General features: G+C 40.5%; 1 long non-coding RNA gene across 1 annotated transcript; it reads left to right on the plus strand.

The window, feature by feature from the left end:
* Nucleotides 1–15,634: 15,634 nt before the first annotated feature.
* LOC120439957 lies at nucleotides 15,635–17,700 on the plus strand. Its single transcript, XR_005612872.1, has 3 exons — nucleotides 15,635–15,715; nucleotides 15,812–16,374; nucleotides 17,571–17,700. It is a non-coding gene; the product is annotated as an uncharacterized LOC120439957 (long non-coding RNA).
* The last annotated feature ends 1,965 nt before the right edge of the window (nucleotides 17,701–19,665 follow it).

The raw sequence follows: 19,665 nt of genomic DNA on the forward strand, positions 1-19,665 counted from the left end.
CCTAATTGCCTGACTGACCCCCTGCACTTCTCCCGCCCTCCAAAACAAAGAAGAGACTTGAAGTAAAGCACCTTTTGCCTTTTTTACGACTTGTACAGTAACAGAAAGAGACAAGATTAAAGAAACATGACAGAAAGATTTCTGCCTCTTGTTTAATATTTTGCTAATATATTCCTCTGTAGACAAAAGATGTTACCAGATTTTGAAACATTTTTGAAGGTAGCACCTTGACTTGTGTCTCTTGATCATGTAAGCCTTTGCTTCTCTTTGCGGTTTTGAGTGCTGCCACGTAAAATAACGCAGCTTCTAACTGTGAAGTCTGTCCAACTTACTGGGGGTCAGAAAAAATGAGGAGAGCAGCCTACCTTTCAGTCAGATTTCACATTGTGACTTCTTCGATGCCATTAAATCCATTTAGAGAAATGCACATCCATAATCCGCCAAGAAAGTGTCACCCTGATAGTCCATTTACGAGTAATTCTGTCCATCTTGACAAGTCCCTACAACAATCTTTTACCCCACTGTTTCCACAGCTAGTCAGCCCGTCTGCTCAACTCGCACTGCAGAACTGAGGGGCTTATTGGTGCTGGGGGGACCTGCTCTGCTCTCAGACTGTTGGCATCAACTTGGCTTCACAAAGACACTGATTGTCCACCTTGAGGGAGCCAGGGAAGAGAGGGTAGGTTTGCACTCCCAGCAGGAATCTGGATTATTTCCGCAAGAATTTAGGCCTTTATTTGAGGCCTGGGCAGAGGAATGTTAACCTCTCCAGTTTCGGACAACAGAGGAGGTTCTGTTTGCAGAGAGGAAGCTTCTCTTCAGGCTTGTGTGACTTTATACCAAGGGTAAACATCAGAAGGGTGTGATGAAGCCAGAAAAAAGGAGATAACAGATACAGCTAGAGGATGACTTTTAAGCAACATCTTTGGAGGGACAGTTTCTGTCTGTTCTTTTAGGCACCAGCTACAAAATATATGAACACATAAAATGAAAAGATGCTTTGTAACAGATTTAGCTGCTGTACCTAACTTCCATCTTCACTGTTCTATCATCTAAAGATGGTATTGACATGAAATTCTCATCAATCCAATCCACACATGCAAAGAAATCAAACCACAGATGACCATAAATTATGTGTAATAATGAGGAATGACACAGGGAAAACGTATTGAGGCTGGTAACTGAAATTTATTTAATAGTTCCTATTCAAGCCTTTGTTGGTGAGGATTGCTTCAAAGATCCTCCTGTATGAAGAAACTAGTTCCTCACATTGCTCCGATGTGTGTTTGGGATCATTGTCTTGCTGAAACCTACACCCTCATTTCATTTTCTCATCCTAGTTGACAGCAGATTTTTATCAAGAATGTCTCTGTACATTTTTCCATTTATCCTTCCTTCAATTATGTGAAGCAGAAAAACAGCCCCACACTATGACGTTCCCACCTCCAAACTTTACTGTTGGTATGGTGTGTTTTGGGTCATATGCAGTGACTTTTGACCTCCAAGCATGGTGTGTGTCCAAAGAGTTTAATGTTGGTCTCATCTGACCAGACTTTATTCTTACAGTATTTCTCAGGTTCGTCTAATTGTTGTTCAGCAAACATTAAAATGACTTCAGCATGCTTTTCCTTCAGCAATGGAGTCTTGCACGGTGAGTGTGCTTACAGGCCTTGGTGGCTGAGTGCATCAGAAACCAACAAACAAAAAAAAAATACCACCCAGGACTCTTGAGAAGCTGCAATCACACAGGAATGGGACAACATTCCTCTCTCAAAAGTCCACCACCTCAGTTTCTAAATATTTATGGAACGTTAACAGAAGATGGGATCCTGCATAGTGGTAAATATGGTTTTCCCCCAGTTTCTTTCTTTCTTTCCTTCTTTTCATTTTTTGGAATTTCTACAAAACTTTTTCATTTCTCACAGTTAACTCAGGATTACTCAGAGTAGACTGACTGTTGTTTGACCTCAGTGTGTCACCTTTTGCTATCTTTTCTATTTTATTTACCATTAATTTAATACTTAAGTTAAATTTCAACCTCCAGAAACCCAACCTTATCAGTTCATTTTCATTTATATAGCGCCAAATCACAACAGTTGCCTCTTTTTAGGCATTTTTTATTGTAAGGTAAAGACACTAGAATAATACAACTTTAAAGAGGTAAGAAAGTCATGTTGTGCTGCACACTCTACATTTATTTATACTCGTAGCATCAAAGGTTCAGTACCCTACTAACGCCAAGAAGAGGCGCTAAATAATCACAATTGTGTAAATCCATGCCACCACATGGAAACACCTCTGGGGCTGTCTCTGTATCACACAGTGTCAACAGCAGTTACACAAGTACTCTTCGTGATTCTCTGGCTTTCACCTGCACAATAATGATGCTCAGACTGCTCCTTCAGTTAGCTGCTCTGCCACTATGTCTAGCAGGTAAATTCCTGAGTTCTGTAAGTACTGATTTAAATATTAATGCTTCTAATAACTCCAACTGTGTGCTTCAATTGTGTTTTCTGTAGGGCTCTCATCAAAAACTGTCCATCAGAGTCCTGCTCAGATGTTCAAAGTGGCTGGAAAACAAGTCCTGATTAACTGCAATCACAGTAACAGTGATTTTTACATGATCCTGTGGTACAAGCAGTATACAAGGACGAATGGAATGACTCTCATTGGGTTCGCACGATATGACAGTCAGACTGTTGAAGGCCCATTCCAAGCACTTTATAACGTGAGCGGAGATGGCAGAAGTGCTTCGTCTCTTCACTTTTCAGCTGAGAATGAAGCCCACCCCAGTGTGATATATTTTTGCGCTGCAAGTGAAGCACACTGCTGCATCACCCACGCAGTCTGTAACAAAAACCTCACCACACTCATCTGCTGTAACCACACATTCTGCAAACACTTTGTCAATATCTGATGTCAGACAGCCGATTACTCAGGATTAGAGCAATACTTTTATGCAATGGCGGGGCATGGCATTACCAAAGACAGTTTGACACGTTTGCTCCATGAAAAATCTTCACTCTTCCCCAAACCCCTGCAACTCTGGGAGCCTGACCAGCCCCTGGTGTTCTTCAGATGTTCAAACAATGTCAGTCTTTAATTTTTCACCTTTTTGCCCTCCCCTGTTAGTATCATCACAACGTCACTTCTTAACAGTTAGCAGAGCTTCATCGGGTTCTTGCCATCATACTAAAACTCTTGCCTCGTAGCTACATTTTGAGTGTGTGCATGTGGGTGCAGAACATGGCCAAACATTTCAATTTAACCTATTAGGTGAATAAAGCTAGAAATAAAATTGATCTGTAGCTCATGACACCTTCAACAGTAGAAACGTTTTTGAACAGACCTGCAATTTCAAGACATCAGTTCAATTCAGTTTTATTTATATAGCACCAAATGACAGCAAGTCACCTCAAGGCCTTTATATTGTTAAGGCCCTACACTAATAGTCAAACTCAAAGTCCAATTTATTTATATAGCACATTTAAAACAACAAGTGTTGACCAAGGTGCTGTACAATTAAAATAATCAAAAGAAATGATAAAGATTAAGAAAAGGAATCATGAAGTTAGAAGATTTGAGTAAGAAATAAGATAAATAAAAACAGTACAAACTCATTCTGATTTAGAATCATGGAATAAAAGTGGGTTTTCAGACGGGTTTTAAAAGTGTCCAGTGTTGGGGAGGTCCTGATGTGAAGGGGCAGTTTGTTCCACAATTTTGGAGCAGCCACAGCAAAGTCCCGATCTCCTCTGTGCTTTAATCTGGACCTCGGGACAACCAGGAGTATTTGATCTGTAGACCTCAGTGAGCTTGCAGGAGTGTACCAACCTAAAAGATCAGAAAGGTATGAGGGCGCTAACCAACAACACCTTAAAAACAAATAATAAAATCTTAAAATTAATTTGAAAACTGACTGGCAGCCAGTGTAATGATGCCAGTATGGGAGATGTGTTCTCGCTTGCGTGTGCCAGTTAGTAATCGTGCTGCAGCATTGGACCAGCTGCAGACGACTAACTTGATGACAAACTAACACCAGAGTAAAGACTATTACAATAGTCAAGGTGAGATGAAATGAAGGCATGGATAGCTCTCTCAAAGTCTCTAAAACAGAGAAATGGCTTCACTTTAGTAAGTAGCCGAAGGTGAAAGAAACTGGTCTTGATTACAGCATTAATCTGTTTGTCAAATGTTAGATTAGTTAAAAATCACTCCTTGGTTCCTTGGAAAGGGTTTTTTATTAATTTGTAAGGGATCGCAGGGGTCACAGGGACCAAACACAATCACCTCTGTTTTCTGTTCATTTACGTTAAGAAAATTTAAAGCCATTCATGCCTTAACATAATAATAATAATAATAATAATAATACATTTTATTTATAGGCGCCTTTCAGACCCTCAAGGTCACCTTACAATAACACGAGAACAATAGCAGCAATAAAATATAATAAACATGGCAAAATAAAATTTAGACATGAAGTAAAAAAAAAAAAAAAGAACACAAGCATAGAAGTAAAAAGCTGAGCAAGGTAAAAATGGACTAAGACAGATCAGGTGTATGGGTTTTGAGACGTGATTTAAAAGTGCTGAGAGAGTTTGTGGGCTGGAGATCTGGTGGAAGTGGATTCCAAAGTCTCGGGGCAGAACAACTAAAGGCTCTGAGTCCCATGGTAGTCAATATCCTCCAAACAATCTAGCAAACCCTCAGAGGACAATAGCAACCACTTGGCGGCAGTGCGAAGGGAAAAAAAGCCCTTTTTACAGGAGAAATCTGGCTTCATCTGCCACAGTTGTGTGGTGGTGTCAGTAAGTAGGTAATACCACTCCCTCCAACTCTGACTCAGTTTTCTCATGAACTGGCAGCATATCTTCACAAACGTACTCAACTAATGGTGTAGGGCTGATGGGAGGAGGTTCCCGCCCACCTTGTGATTTTCTGTGTGTTAAGGATGTGGGTGAACAGTATGACTGCAGATCCAGTGAGAAAAACAGCAACTGAAGGCAACAGCACAGATACACCAAAACTAGTTTAATAGTTGAAATAAAGAATATGTTGATCTTATTCCTGATTCTGATTCATAATATTAATCTGGTTTCAGGTAATGGCATGAAAGAGGGATATTTTTGGAATAACCACTACCTAAAACACACACATTCTTCTTATTGCTGTGTGTGTAAAGTATCTCATGGTGTTCTTTGCTGTTTCTTTCACAGGTGTCTCACTCAGTGACCAGGTCCACCAGACTCCAGCTAATATGTACAAAAACCCAAATGAGACAGCCACGCTCAGATGTTTACACACCATTTCCAGCTACAACAGGTTCCTCTGGTACAAGCAGTCACAGGGCGGACAGTTACAGCTGCTGGGATACATGTGGGGAAGCCGTCCCACTCTAGAGGCCAATGTGTCTGCGACCTTGGATGGGAATGCAGATGAGAATAAAAACTGTACTTTAACGATTGAGAAACTCCAGCAGGACAGCAGTGCGGTGTACTTCTGTGCTGCTAGTTTACACAGTGTTATCTATGGCAGCTGCTCAGCACAAAAACCTCACCACCACATATAATATCATCTGTGTATTACTGTTCACACCCCCTTAGTTCTTATTGTGCAGGCAGAAATGTTCCTGGAAGGTGAAGCCTTCTATTTTTTAAATTAGTTTTTAACCATTGTATTTTCATTGTCATTTTCCAGACTCTTCCAGACTTTTTTTTAAAATCTGACTTTTTAGTCTTGATGCAAGCTCAATCATCCAAATAAGGAAATTTCAGGAAGTTGGTTCTGTTTATCTGGAAATTCTGCCAGATGAACAGAATCAACTTCCTGTGATGTACCTTGGCTTACTTTTTCTTGGGATTTTGTTCCTGCAGTTAACGGTCGATTTGTTACCAAACTTTCTGACAGCAACTATGTGGGGCATTCTGCAGAGATTTGCAAAGCAGTGTCCAGAGCCCTGTGCTACACTGCCTTTCCTGTAGCTTCTAAAGACTGGCACATGTTTTGTTCTTTGCGTGACACCTAAGCCAGAGATTCTCATGAACAGCTTCAGCAATAGCCTTTTTAAAGAAATTTGCATGTCAGCCTACTTGTTGGTTTTGCTTTCTCTCACTCTTTTTTGTTAACCTTTCTGACTGAAGGCTTTCTGTTTTTATCTTCCTTCCTTTGTAACTGTTTGCCCTGCCTCCACCTGTGCCCTGTTCCCAACAATGTCCTTTCACGTAATTAGTGTAAATACAGTCTTGTCTTTCCCTTTATCTTTTTTCCCTAGTCATCTGTGTCTGCTCTGGTGTTCTCCTGGTTAAATGTATGCTCCTTGTGCTTACTATAATGTCATCACAACCTCAACAACCACTTAGAGTGGCAGTTGAGGCACATTAGATTTGATGCAGTATCCTGACTGATGGTGTCGCTACCTTAGAATCTGTGACAACATTGAGATTAGACCAGGTGTAATCACTGTGAACCAAGCGCTTCAGGCTGCACTTAAGCTGCATCCACACAGAGAACAATTCCCTCACCATCCATCCCTTTGAAGCTGTTGATTGGTGGTTTGCAAACATTTCACGATACAGTTGGCTAGGTAATGCTCTAATTTATTCATTTCCAGGTGATACTTTGTCAACCTACAGCTTCTCACACTCTTATTGGTAGCTACTTCAATAGCTTGTCTTGAAACTGAGAAAATTTTATCTCAGGTCCCATCCACCTCACGTCGACTGGGATCATTTCATCCACAGCCACCTGAAGTAGCATAATGTCATTCAGTTTCTCCGGTCAGTGGAATATAAACACATTGCATATAGCATAGTAGTTTGACTTTAATTTCTATATATTTATATGTGTATTTATACACTGAAATCAGACATTACATTGTAATCTGTATTTTAACCATGTGCCTGTATTAAAAAAACAAAACAAGCTTGGCTAGTTTAGTATTATTACTAGTAAATATGTACAGTGGCCCTTACAGCTCAAAATACTTTATACTGAACAATGACTCAACTATGATTCTGTCCCTCCTCTGCTCATGAGGTGGCAGCATATCTTTACATACTTACTGAACTAATAGATCATTGCAGACAGGAGAATGTCACCTCCCACTTTAAGACTTTCTGAGTATCAAGGATGTGGCTGAACAGTATGACTGCAGATCCACTGAGAAAAACAGAATTTGACCACATCAGCTGCACAATAACTAAATACTTTAAAATACCCAAGAATGAAAATTTTATTCCTGATTCTGATTCAGAAAATTCATTTGGTTTCAGGTAATGGCATGAAACAGGGATATTTGTGCCTAAAGCATGCACTTTCTTCTTATTTCTGTGTGTAAAGTATCTCATGGTGTTCTTTGCTGTTTCTTTCACAGGTGTCTCACTCAGTGACCAGGTCCACCAGACTCCAGCTGATATGTACAAAAACCCAAATGAGACAGCCACACTCAGATGTTTACACACCATTTCCAGCTACAATAGGATCCTCTGGTACAAGCAGTCACACGGTGGACAGTTACAGCTGCTGGGATACATGGTGGGAGACAGTCCCACCCCAGAGGCCAATGTGCCTGTGATAATAGATGGGAATGCAAATGCAAATCAAAACTGCACCTTAACAATTGAGAAACTCCAGCAGGACAGCAATGCGGTGTACTTCTGTGCAGCTAGTTTACACAGTGTTATCTATGGTTGCCTCTCAGCACAAAAACCTCACCACCACATATAATATCATCTGTGTATTACTGTTCCTGCATCTACTCAGCTTTTTATTTCAGAGGTTAGAACTGGAGTTCTTACTGTAGAGAGATTAATTCCCATATGGAGGTACAGACTTTTATTTTGAAACCGCTAATGTGATTATACTGTTCTTCCCATTATGTTTTCCTTTTTCAAAAAATAATCTGTACATAATCTGTTATAATAATTTGCAGAATTGCAGAAGTAAAAGAAAAATGCCTACTCAACATTTATTTACATTTATTTTTTGATTTATTGCACCAATCCTTGCTTTTTTATATCCATGTTGTAATGCTTTGTATCTTGTTTTATTTAATACAAACATGCCTCTAAAAATAATCAGTGGTAATTGTTGGCCTCTCTGGCTTTTTCTTAGCACTATTCATGTGCAGCACTTCTTTAAGCTCAGCTTTTAAAACCTTGATATGTGACTACAGCCCATGGGCTCATGGTTTGCAAGACACCAAATATTTGAATTCTAAAGACATCAGTGTGGACATCAAGGCATTTGGAATTTTTCATAGCGAGTCATTCAAACCATACAGCAGGATATTAATGGATAACCTCAAGTTGTGAATGAATCAATCTCCAACCTTCCATTTATACCCCAAATTTTTGAAAGAGTAGATGTCAAACAGCTAACTGATCATCTGATCATTCAATCAGGAAGATCTGTAGTCATACATCTATCTGCTTTTTGGGTATTTGGTGGCTAATTATGCTTTACATCGCTTCCACTTTTCCATGCTGTCAAGCTCATTGCTGACATCACTAATCCAGTCACTTTCGTGCCCATCTTCAGGCCAATCAGCCTCCACTCCACATACAGTCTCACTGGACATCTGACGTTCTCCCTTGTGGAACCAACCTGCTACTCACCTCTCCCATATTACTCATGCTCTATTCAAGCTTCCCTCTTCATCTCCACCACTAACGTCTAGACTGCATGGGGTCCTGCCCTGATGAGTCTAATTGCCAAAAGGTTTAATTAAATTCTATATATCAGTGAATCATGTTCAATTCCTTCTGTTGATATTTCCTTACTGAAATGATCTTCTTATGGCCTCTGACAGTGGACTCATCTCTGTGCTTGTCCTGCTAGACCTCAGTGCAGCGTTTGAACTGTTGCCCATAATATTTTATCACAGCAATTAGAGCGTGCTGTAGGTATTACGGGTAATGCACTGCAATGATTTAAATCATATCTATATAATAGACTCAAATTTGTTTGTGTAAATGGAGAGTCCTCTTCACACACTAAGGTTAATTATGGAGTTCCACAGGGTTCAGTGCTAGGACCACTTCTGTTTGCATTATACATGTTTCCCTTAGGCAGTATCATCAGGATGCATACAGCATACATTTTCACTGCTATGCAGGTGACACAACCTTATCTATCCACGAAGTCAGATAACATACACCAATTAGTTAAACAGCAGACCTGAGTGACCTCTAACTTTCTGCATCTAAATTCAGATAAAACTGAGGTTATTGTATTCAGACCTAAAAATCTTAGAAATATGGTATCTAACCAGATTCTGACTCTGGATGGCATTACCTTGGCCTCCAGTAACACTGTGAGGAACCTTGTGGTCCTTTTTGGCCAGGATATTAACTTCAATACACATATTAAACAAATATGTAGGACTGTTAAGTCCAGAATCAAATTTGAAATCATTCTCATCACATAAAAGGTCTTGAATAATCAGGCTCCATCTTATCTTAAAGGCTTTATAATACTATATCACCCCAAGAGCACTTTGCTCTCAGACTGCAGGCTTACATGTGGTTCCTAAGATATTTAAAAGTAGAATGGCAGAACCTTCAGCTTCCAGGGTTCTTGTACTGAACCAGCTCCCAATTTGGATTTGGAAGACACACACCATCTCTACTTTTAAGATTTGTCTTAAAAATGTAGTTTTTGATTTCGCACATAGTTAAGGCTGGATCAGGTGATCTTGAATCTTCCCCAGCAGGCTTAAGCGAGGGGCTTCAAATGATGCACCGAGTGTTTCTTCTTCTCTCACCTTTTTTCATTCATGTTTTTATTCACCTATACATGTAAACATTAGTTGTTAATAATCTCTGGCTTCCACAGCATGTCTTTGTCCTGTCTTCCTCCCCTACCCCGCCCTGAGCCTGGTTCTGCCAAACATTTCTTCTTGTTAAAAGGGAGTTTTTCCTTCCCACTGTCACTAAAGTGCTTACTCATATGATTGTTAGGGTTTTTTCTGTATTATTGTAAGGTCTTTACCCTACATATAAAGCCCCTTGAGGCAACTGTTGTTGTGAATTGGCGCTGTATAAAATTGAGTTGAACTGAATCAACTCAGGTATTAAGGTGTTAAACTTTATTGTTTAACACTTCATGATTACTTTATGATCAGTGAGTACAGAAGAAGAGTTTGGACTGGAATACCTTAAGGTGACTTACTGAAGCTAAGTAAAACTACCAATGTTAGGACATAAGTACACAAGAGAAAAAAATGCAGGTTTTGCTGAACTTACTCTGTAGCACAAGTGTCAAGGCAGACCCACTGTGTTTGAGCAACAGACACAACTCAAAACTATACTAGAGCGCAGTTCACTTTCCATTAACCGGACTTTTCTGTGCATCAAATTATGAGGAATATACAGCAGCTGAACACATCGCTGTGTATCACTCATGATGCACAGGCTTTGAATTATTTGTGGTTTCCTGTAAGGCAAACACCTGTTTCTGTGGCTGTAATGCTTTTATAATGTAGTCAACTACATACTATACTATTTCAACATCACGCAAAGAGTTGAGAATGATGTCACCATTTATCATCGGCACTGTTTCTCTCCTCTGTACTACAGGTATGGTTTTAAGATCTTTATGCCCAGAAATGTATCTTTTTCTTCTTAAACTACATATATTTCTAAAGTTCACATAAAAGAATACTTGTTCATGTGTTTGATTCTAGCTGATATAAGAACTAACAATGTCACACAGACCCCTACCTTACTCCTGAAAACCGGTGACTCTGCCCAGATGTACTGCCATCACAATCTGCATAGCAGTTACTACCATATGTACTGGTTTCAGCAGTTACCAGGGGAGAGCTTGAGGTTGATTGTCCACATGCTGCCTTACAAGGCCCCAGACTTTGGAAACATTAGTCAAAAAAAATCTTCTGCCAACAAGATTGTGAGCGAGAGCGGAGCTTTCACAGTGAAACATCTGGAGCCAAGTGATAGTGGTGTGTACCTCTGTGCTGTCAGCTCACACACTGATGCAGATACCTGCCAGGCTATACCAAAACTCAACAAAGATGACTGAATATTGGGAAACTGTCTGATTTTTCCCTCATTTGTTAAAGAACTGTCATTCTTGGACTTTGTTGTGAGGTAATGAGGGCGATCAAGGTAATGTTTCACCGAAGTTTGCAATGTCCACCCGATAGTTCATTTGGATTGAGGTTGGATCAAATTCATGCCATAAACGAACCACTCTGGAGCTGATTTGGAACTGGATCAAGACCACCTCCTCCAAAGAGTCTGGGTGGGATTGTTTTGGCCTACACCTGTAGATAATGGGAAACCAACTACACTTTCATTTAAACGTACTAAACAGTCTCACAATGTTATTTGGTGCTAAAGCACCTTGAGGTAACTGTTGCTGTGATTTGGTGCTGTATGAATAAAACTGAACTGAATTGAACTGAGATACTGAGACTCATTAGACCCAGCATTGTTTTTCCATATGCTGTTTTTTGGCATCCAATTTTTTTACTCCTCAGCCATAAAGGGTTGATGGGATATTATACTCTCTAATACTAATTATAGGATTTGCATCTACTAGCTATGCTGAGGGGTAGCTCTGGCAGCCGCCAGTATTTTTGGCTGATTGCAGCCTTTTTTTCTTGTTCTGACATGAGCGGCATCTGATGTGGTCTTCTGCCACTGTAAATCTACCTATATCAAGGTGCATATTTTTTGATTTTAACAAGTGGTTATTTGATCTACGACTGCCTTCCCATCAGCTCAGAAAAGTCTGATTATTCTCCTCTGACCTCTGGCATTAACAAGACATCTTATCCCAGGAAACTGCCACTCACTGGATATTTTCTCTGTTTCAGTCCATTGCATTGGGTTCCTGCTGTTGTTTTACATATATATATACATGGAGAGAGAGAGAGAGAGAGAGAGAGAGAGAGAGAGAGAGAGAGAGAGAGAGTTATGCTGTGAAATGCCACATGGTGGAGCCATTCTTACTCTTCAGAACATTTGGCTGTAATCTTTTCAGTGTCATTTTAGATTAATACCAACACCTAATATAAAAATGTACACAAGAATATGTTAAAGTGTTCTCATCTTAAAAAACAGGAATAACAACCAAGAACCAGCTGACCATTTACATGTTAGGAGGTGGAGTCATCCTGTGCATTACCCACACCCCTTTCATCCTTTTTCCTCCTCAGACCTCAGAGACACAAGCTGATGTGACAAAACTGAGGAGCTCTCCATTATAGAAGACATCAAAATGATCTACTTTCTCTTTTTCTTTTTTCTAGCAGGTACTGACTCATATTCCTTCTCTCATTTATTCATTGCAAATAATATACAATAAGAAAAAATGCTCTTATCTTCTCTTCAGATTGCTGTGTGGGTATTGAGATCCATCAGACTCCCCCTGCTCTCGTCAAAAAGCCCAATAACGTGGTGCAGCTAGTCTGCACCTACAATCTAACTGAATACAGAGTGATGCTGTGGTACCAACAGCCAGCTGGCCAGACAGATATGAAATGCATTGGATATGTCAACTATAGGGATGTCACAGTGGAAGAGACATATAAACAGAATTTCATCATCAGTGGAGATCTTAGTACAAGTGATATAAAAAATGTTTCACTAATAATCCAGTTGACAGGAGCTCAAGACAGTGCAGTGTACTATTGTGCAGCTCGTTTTGCACGGTGACACAAAATCTTTCTGGTATTTACAAAAACCCCAAAGCACAGGCTTCCAGTGCTGATAGATTTGTAGATGGCACAGAGGAGCAGGCACCTGTTTCTGTGGCTCTCATTTGGGTTTATGTCCTATCAAGTCAGGCTGTTCCTTCACTAAGAAGTTGTGCAGAAATACAGCAGCAAGATTGCTGTGTGTTTCCAGCAGCATTCTTAAGGTTCCTTGGAAATAATCCTGACAGCTCTTTGTAATACACCTCACTAACATGGCTACGGTGGGCTATTAATGTCTGACGATACTATTTAGTTATCATGCATTAACCAAATAATGACTTGGAATCAGCTGAGACTGAAATTTATATAACTGGGGCAATAGTGTGGAAACAAATGTGACAGTGCAAAATCAGTTAGTAATAGTAAAAAGTCATTTATTTGTTCAATAATTTAATTTTAATATACTTTGTAATTTGTTGTACCAAATAAAACTTAGTTGCTTTGGTATTCATTCCAGGCCATCTCTAGCTATGGGTCGGGATGGACTCCACATTGGCATTTTCTCCAAGCAATTGACTGTTTAAAATAAATCATTTTGTTCAGCCAATGGAAAAAGTAGAATCACACAGCAATAACATAAAAATAAGAGCCCCTGGTGTTGATGAGGTCCGCCCCAAGTTCCTGAAGGGTCTGGACATTGTAGGGCTGTCCTGGTTGACACGCCTCTACAATGTTGTGTGGAGATCAGGGGCAGTACCCCTGGACTGGCAGACCGGGGTGGTGATCTCCATCTTTAAGAAGGGAGACCGGAGGGTGTGTTCCAACTACAGGGGGATCACACTCCTCAGCCTCCCTGGGAAAGTCTATGCCAGGGTGCTGGAAAGGAGAGTTCGTCCGCTAGTCGAACCTCGGATACAGGAGGAACAATGCGGTTTTCGTCCTGGTCGCGGAACACTGGACCAGCTCTTTATCCTCTCAAGGATACTTGAGGGTGCATGGGAGTTTGCCCAACCAGTCTACATGTGTTTTGTGGACTTGGAGAAGGCATTCGACCGTGTCCCTCGGGGTGTCCTGTGGGAGGTGTTGTGGGAGTATGGGGTGTCTGGCCCATTGGGCCATTCGATCCCTATACAACCGTTGCAAGAGTTTGGTTTGCATTGCCGGCAATAAGTCGGACTCGTTCCCGGTGGGTGATGGGCTCCGCCAGGGCTGCCCTTTGTCACCGGTTCTGTTCATAATTTTATGGACAGGATTTCTAGGCACAGCCAAGTGGCGGAGGGCTTTCACTTCGGTGGCCTCAGAATCTCATCTTTGCTTTTTGCAGATGATGTGGTTCTGTTGGCTTCATCAGGTGAAGGCCTCCAGCTCGCACTGGAACGGTTCGCAGCCGAGTGTGAATCAGCGGGAATGAGGATCAGCACCTCCAAATCTGAGGCCATGGTTCTCAGCCGGAAAAGGGTGGAGTGCCCACTCCGGGTCGGGATGAGTTCCTGCCCCAAGTGGAGGAGTTCAAGTATCTCGGGGTCTTGTTCGCGAGTGATGGGAGAAGGAGCCGGAGATCGACAGGCGGATTGGTGCTGCGGCTGCAGTGATGCGGACGCTGCACCGGTCCGTCGTGGTGAAGAGAGAGCTGAGTGTAAAAGCGAAGCTCTCAATTTACCGAGTCGATCACGTCCCTACCCTCACCTATGGCCACGAGCTGTGGGTAGTGACCGAAAGAACGAGATCGCGGATACAAGCGGCAGAAATGAGCTTCCTCCGAAGGGTGGCTGGCCTCTCCCTTAGAGATAGGGTGAGAAGTTCGGCCATCCGGGAGGGGCTCAGAGCAGAGCTGCTGCTCCTCCACATCGAAAGGAGCCAGTTGAGGTGGTTCGGGCAACTGACAAGGATGCCTCCTGGGCGCCTCCTGGGTGAGGTGTTCCGGGTATGTCCCACCGGGAGGAGGCCCCAGGGCAGACCCAGGACACGCTGGAGAGATTACATCTCGGCTGGCCTGGGAATGCCTTGGTGTTCCCGGATAAGCTGGAGGAGGTGGCTGGGAGAGGGAGGTCTGGGCTTCTCTGCTTAGGCTGCTGCCCCCGCGACCTGGCCTCGGATAAAGCGGATGAAGATGGATGGATGGATGGATGGATGGATGGATGGATGGATAAGCTTCTTATCTTATAAGATATTCTACTTTTTCTGATCACAGATACTTATACATATTTGAATGTGAACAAGGGGGTGAACCATTTCCTGAAGGCAGATTACATGTTTACATTTTCTTTTTACTAGATATTCATTTTATTCACCAACATTTTTTTTGTTTTGTTTTGGTTTCACCTCAAATAATGTAACTAATTTGTAATATGCATTTTTAAAGACAAAACATCCTCACTCCATATATAATTATTGTGTTCCTCTTCCTACAGTAATACAGGGAAAACTGCCAAGCAAGCACTCAGCGACAGTGGGAAGGAAAAACTCCCTTTTAAGAGATGCACAGAGATGACTGAAGTGAATAGTCATTGTTTTTAACAGTTTCTTTTCAAAATACGTTCTTTGTATATTATAATGGGGTGGGTCTAGGAGCAGGTCATCTACCAACTGGTTGTGGTGGTTGGGGGTTTGATTCCTGGCTCTATGCAGACAACAGCGCCCATCCACATCAGAGTTTTTAAGGTTTAAACTTTCTTTTTTTGCTTGTTTTTCTGTCAGACCAAGTTAATTATTTCCTGTTAATTTAGTAAGTGCAGTAAATCTCTCTAGTATTCACCAGAATTCCCTTTTCAGAGAATTTTCACTTGTTTTGGGGCACCTCAATATAAAATCTTTTCACAGTACGCTGTCCCCTAAAAATGAGACTTGACTTTTAACATCTTCTAGATTCTACATGAGACAGCTACACTTTAACTGGTGCTGACGTGAGACTTCATTATCGTGGTGAGATGCTGTTGCCGCTGTGTCTCCTCCCTTTCCTGCACCAGACTCAGAGTTATTGTCAGTCAGCAGAAGTGGTTTTCAACATGAACAGTCATTTAATATCACTTATTATTGCACTGTTGGGGATCAAAGGTAATTATTTACTTATTTTTTTTCTGTCTGCTTAATGCAGAAAAAGTTAAAGTTTCATCTCAAGGTTTGATTTAACATTAGTATTTTTTTCTACAGGGGCATCACCAAATCAAAATGAAAATGTTCATCAGACTCCGATTGATCTCCTGAAGAACATAACTGAAGGAGAAAAGCTGACCTGTAAACACAAAGTCAAGAGCTACGACACTATTGTGTGGTATCATCGCCCAGCAGGAGACACCTCTCTGAAGCTAGTTGGTTTTACAAGTTATAAAGAAATTCAGACTGTGGAGAAACCCTATGAGGGCTTATTCAGCGTGAGTGGAAATGGAGAGGTTGAAGCATTCCTGCACTTGGGCAAACTGAGGCACCCTGAAAACAGCGGGCATTATTTCTGTGCAGTTTCTAGTCCCACCACAGCAGAAAAGCCTGAAATTTCTCTACAAAAACCTTTATCTGACCCTGAACACCTGCAGCAAACCACATGCCCACAAACCTTTGCAGACAGTGGGAGGAGCTGAGCTGGAGAAGTTGACAGAAATATAGAGCAAATTCTAGTCCTATTCAAACAGTTGAGTTCAGCAGGGATTCGAGCTGGTTTATGACATTCAACATGAACTGGTCTCATCTCATCATACACATCATCATCTGCATTAAAGGTATTCGTAGAGACTCTCCGTCCATTAGAATTTTGACTTAGAAGTGGTTCCCAGCGGTTTGCTTTTATACTTTTTAATTTGGGTGTTGATAATTGCATTCAATTAATGGTTTTATTAGTGTTCAATAAATAATTTACCAATGATCAGACTTTTTTTAAAACCCTGAAGTCTGAATCCTCAGTTCTAACCCTACCTCGCTGTCCTTTCCCCAGTGTCTTGGCATTCAGGTAACAAAAATCATTGTGATTGAAATATATCAAAAACGGTTTATGTTAATTATATATAGAGTTCTTCTGTTTGTTGTAAGTTTAGAGGTTCGACTTTAGATTATTTCTTGTCAGTCTTATTTCCTACTGCTCTACACTCTTTTTTATACTGCCTAAACTTTATTCACTGTTAGTCATTTAAAGTTATTTATTCACTTATTCAGTCATTGTAATTTTAAAACTGTTTAACTACTGTATATTTTAAGCATTTTTTTAATCTCATTCTTATTGCTGTGTTTATGCCCTGTCCTTATTTTTAACATCATGCTGCTGTGTTGTATCTCAGTTGCCCCTTGGGGATAAATAAAGTCTCTCTGATTCTGATTCTGTCATCAGTGAGGACCACAGAGGGTTAAGCCTTTATTGGAAAATTAAATGCTGCAAAGCATCTGAACTAGTTATTTCCAGTTATTTTACCCTTCCATGGTTAGCCTTCAGCAGAGACATGTTCCAGAAAGGCAGCCACATTAGGGTGATTAGTTCTCATTTTCAGTATTTCCCTCTCTCTGAGTCCGTCTACAAGACAGCAAGACACGGGACAATACAGACCAGGTTCTAAAAGATTAAGAATTAAAATCGCTAATAGCTGTTATTTTAAATAGGGAGTCCAAAGGAATGTACGCACAAGCACAGGTCATTTAAAGAGGTTAAGAGAGAGGGTTAGGGATAGGGTTTATAAACTCTCTGATGTCTAATCTAATTATTCATTATCTATTAGCCAATAAACCCTCTTTTAATTCTTCGTATTCTCAGGTTGAGCTGCATTTTGTTTACTTTTTATTCTAATCCTATAATTATTTACAGAATATTGATTTTTATTTTATTTATATAGTGCCAAATCACAACAGCAGTTGTCTCAATGAACATGGGATTCTTCAAAAGAAATGCCATCAAGTTATAACCTGTCAACTTTTCTTTGTTTCTCTACAGGAGTGTCCCTCGATAAAGAAATAAAGGTTTTTCAAACTCCGGAGCAGCTCCTGAAGCCACCGAATGAGGAAGTCAGGCTGACCTGCAAACATAAAAACCAAAACTTTAACACTATTTTGTGGTATCAGCGCTCCAAAGGAGACACTGCTCTGAAGCTGATTGGCTTCATGTATTATCAGTCTCCAACTATTGAACCATCATTTGTAGGTCAGTTCAACATTAGTGGAAATGGAGAGAGTGCAGTGGATCTTCACATCTTGAGACCGACACACCCTGAACACAGCGCAGAGTACTTTAGTGCCGCAAGATAGCACAGTAATGAATGCAGCTCCTCTCTCTTACAAAAACTGCATATGCTAACAGATACCAGTGAAACCACTGGTATCATGTGATGAGGTTGGAAACCACTGAGATAAGAAGTTTTTTTCCTTCTACGATGTTTCAGTTTAGCCTCCATAACAGTAAAGACTGATAAACAATATAATTAAAGCAATACCCCATAAACCTTTTACAGCTGAGGGGTAATGATGATGTGGTTCAAATTCTGGTAGTCAATAACAGGTAACAGTTTTTAAGCATTCAACACTCTTTGTAGTTTTTAATGTTACTTACAAACTAACTGGACTATATTATAATTTTTGTGCTGATTTGTGAAACTGTAATGGTGAAAATAAAGTCTAATAGAAATGATTATGTGTGTGCTTATGTATTATATTAACATAACTGTGGCAAGTCATGTCATCCTCCAGCAATTTTACTCTGTGTGAATTCAAAGTTTACAGTAAAAGAAGTAAATAATTGTTCCTAAATCAGTCAAACCAGCAATTCAGTGTGAGTTTAACAGCTAATTATTTCTGCTGGCTGATTTTAAAGGTCCAGTGTATATAATGTGTTACTGAAACCCTCCACATCACAACTTCTGATGATAAGAAGAGCAGACCGGACACATTCTGGTGGTTGAGCCTTGTGTTTTCACTGATACGCTTTAGCCTCTGTTTAGTCCAAGTACACAACTCCTGGATCTCGACTCAGGACAGTTATATTTCTCTGTTAACTCAAATGTTTTTAGTTCAGACCTACACCACACAATGAAGAAAAGATTAGGATAATTTGTGCTATTTCTGAGGGTTGTTTGGTTTTCCTTTTAGGATGTTGTAAGCCAGTTCAGATGGGTACCATGGTTTATGCATTTATCACCATCAATTTGGTGCTATATATAAAACATATGTTAAACTAAGGTCTACCTGTTCATACACCTGCAAATGCAGAATACGGGTTCTTTCTTCAAAGCTACAGGCTTTACTTGATTTTGTTTTGTCCTGTTTTGTTTGTTTGTTGGAACGCCTGTAAGGAAACCAATGTGAGGATTAGAAGCAATTTTCCCATGTTGGAATTCGTCCTTGTCACTGTAGACTAATAAAAACAAGAAACATCAAAACACAGGCAACTCAATCCTGAACTGAAATCTGTGGGAGAATTCCATAACAGCAAAAAGAAAGACCCTGCAGTATAACTACCTCAGGGAAAAGCTTTGTTAAGCTGACTAGAGATTCTTTAGATGCAATTTTTATGTCCCTGTGACCACTGAAAGTTATTTGTAGGTTTTTGGGGGATGTGCTTTAAAGTAAACGGCCAGAGCTGTTTCAAGGCAGGGTGGCTTTTGGAAGAACAAATCCCACAGTTGTTAAGTCACATAGTGTGACCACCCAAAAACCGATATGATGGCCCTGCTCTTTCTCATGTTCAAATGCTATAATATCTCCACTTTTTCATGGCATGTAGTATAAGTATGAGCCACGTATCAAAATAAATGATTCCAGAGTCTATTAAAGATTAGATTCAGCCAACAGGTGGAGGTAGAGCACGCAGCATAGAGGCTTGATGAATTAGCACCTCCCCATTCCAGAAACACATGAGCTCAGTCACTCAGAGCAAACATTACTTTTTCACACAGCAGTGATCACAATGTCTCCTTTCATGCACACGTTTGGCTTTCTCTTCCTCTGCTTTCCAAGTAAGAGCCTCAGTTTCACATTCCCTCATACATAAACCTATAACTGTCCTCTTTGTTTGTACTGCAGTAATAATTTTATCC

Source organism: Oreochromis aureus, linkage group 4 (genome assembly GCF_013358895.1).
Source record: "Oreochromis aureus strain Israel breed Guangdong linkage group 4, ZZ_aureus, whole genome shotgun sequence".
In the NCBI taxonomy this organism is placed as follows: domain Eukaryota; kingdom Metazoa; phylum Chordata; class Actinopteri; order Cichliformes; family Cichlidae; genus Oreochromis; species Oreochromis aureus.